This window comes from Cnephaeus nilssonii (assembly GCF_951640355.1).
Source record: "Cnephaeus nilssonii genome assembly, chromosome: X".
Classification (NCBI taxonomy): Eukaryota; Metazoa; Chordata; class Mammalia; order Chiroptera; family Vespertilionidae; genus Cnephaeus; species Cnephaeus nilssonii.
In genome coordinates, this window is record NC_137071.1 from 91,219,907 (window position 1) to 91,222,101 (window position 2,195).

At 50.3% G+C, this 2,195-nt stretch overlaps 1 pseudogene across 1 annotated transcript; it reads right to left on the bottom strand.

Annotated features, from left to right (window-relative positions):
• Positions 1–418: 418 nt before the first annotated feature.
• LOC307095378 (melanoma-associated antigen 10-like) lies at positions 419–1,033 on the bottom strand (annotated as a pseudogene). Its single transcript has one exon. The product of its transcript is annotated as a melanoma-associated antigen 10-like (transcript).
• Positions 1,034–2,195: the final 1,162 nt, after the last annotated feature.

The following is a 2,195-nucleotide window of genomic DNA, read 5'->3' on the forward strand; positions in this document are numbered from 1 at the left end:
GTCATATTAGAGAATATGCAGCTCAGTAGGGCATAGAACATACAATCGGCTAAACAGAATGTTCCACAAATAAAACTCAGCAAACTTTCCCAATTCATGGATGTATGCTCAAACTCATGTGTTGGACACAAATTTCCAGTTGGACACAACACAAAGCTAGAAAGAGAGTCTAGGAACAACTCTTTCCCTCTGTCCAAGCTGCTCTTTTATCCAAACAAATGCTTTCATTCATTTCACCCCTTATAGGAACCCAAAGATGCTACAGCCGTTGTTCCCCCAACTCGCCCTGGGCCTCACTATGTAGAACATTGTCTGCTCTTTCCTCAAACAGAGTGGAAAATGGGCCTAATTTTATTCCCAGGGGAAAAAAAAAAGCTGATGCACATGGGCCTGAAATATGCCTGGATGCAACTCTGGCTCACGCATAGTGGTCCTCATTGCACTCAGGCCCTTCAGGCAGGGATGGTAGGGAAAGGGGATCCCTGTCATTAACCCTGAACAAAAACCTGAGTACTTTCAATGTGGTGGTCTCAGCATGGGCCCTGGGACCTCACAGGAACTCATAGCATGCCAGGTCACTATTGGGCACCTGGCGGTACACCAGATACTGTTCCTGCACCCAAACTTTGGTGATGAGCTCCTTGGGCTCCTCATAGATCCAATGTTCCTTCCCATCATGCACCCCTATAACATTTAGTGCTTCCCAGACTTTCTCCTCAGGGGCACAATCATCCTCCGCAGCAATCACCCTCAGAAGTGTGACCAGGAGGCCAGTGTTGGGATATCTGTGCCCATCGCTCACTATTCCATCATAGGTGAGCCCCAAGGAGGTGGCCAGGACATAGGTGTGGGCAGTAGGGCCCACTTCCTTCACATCAATGCCAAAGACCAGCTGCATGCACTCAGAGGCTACACTGAAGATCTCAGGGAAGTGGTCCTAGTGTTCTTTGATGACGCTACTCAGCATTTCTGCCTTTGTGGTCGGCTCTTTTGCACAATACTTCAGGAGCAGGAACTCCACCATTTCTGTCATCTATGAACACAATGCTTTTTGGAGCAAAGAATCAGCATCATCTTCAGGGACCCCCTTAGTGTTTGGACCATCCTCATCTTGGCTGCTGGAGTTCTCATCTTCAGATTGGTTCCACCGAAAGGCTGCCAAGGCATGGGAGGAGGGGCAGGCACCCTGAGGACACTGGGGAGGACTTGGTGTCTCAGCAGCAAACACCTCCTCTAGGCCAGTGGTCGGCAAACTCATTTGTCAACAGAGCCAAATATCAACAGTACAACGATTGAAATTTCTTTTGAGAGCCAAATTTTTTAAACTTAAACTTCTAACGCCACTTCTTCAAAATAGACTCGCCCAGGCTGTGGTATTTTGTGGAAGAGCCACACTCAATGGGCCAAAGAGCCGCATGTGGCTCGCAAGCTGCAGTTTGCCGACCACGGCTCTAGGCTGTCTAAAAGCAGGACTGAGGGGGAGGAAGATAGAGAGGAGGAGAGAGACAGGGCCTCTTCCTCCTCTTCCTGTATAGCCTAGAACAGCTGCACCTCCACCAGGGTCCTGGTTCTCCTTTGGGTACTGATGGTCTTCCTCAAGATTGCAGAGCTCACTCATATAATGGCCAGGCATGATGACTTGTACTGGAAAAGTGACCGAGTGTGGACAGAAGGTGGACAATGAGGACCCATGTGACTAGGGGATAGAGGGAGTGTGAGGGGCCTCAGCAGAAAAAAAGAACCCTAGGCAGTTCTGACAAAGGTGACTTATGGGTCTCCCTTTTAGGGGTGCTCATGGGCCTCACATGGATCACTCCTGATTAGCCTGTCCACTAAGAACCAGAAGTCAGAAGTGACATGACTGCTCAGGGTACAGAAGGCACAGCACAGGGTTCTGTAGTTGATGGAGGGGTGTGGTGATGTCTGACCTGGGTTGGGGAGCTCCTGGGGACATAGTCATGGTGAGCACTTCACCTTAACTCCTGGCACTGACTGGCCTTCTGCTGCTCTGTGACCTGAGAATATGTAGTGTACACCAAGGCCTTCACATCCTGAAACCCAGAGACCCTGCAAGAGGGACAAAGGGGCACTTCAGCATGCACATGACAAGCACAGCCCTGGAACTGCAGAGCTGACAGGAGGGGCAGTGGGACTTTGTGAGGTGCCCTCTGTTGTGGGTGGGAGGTCCCCTCCTT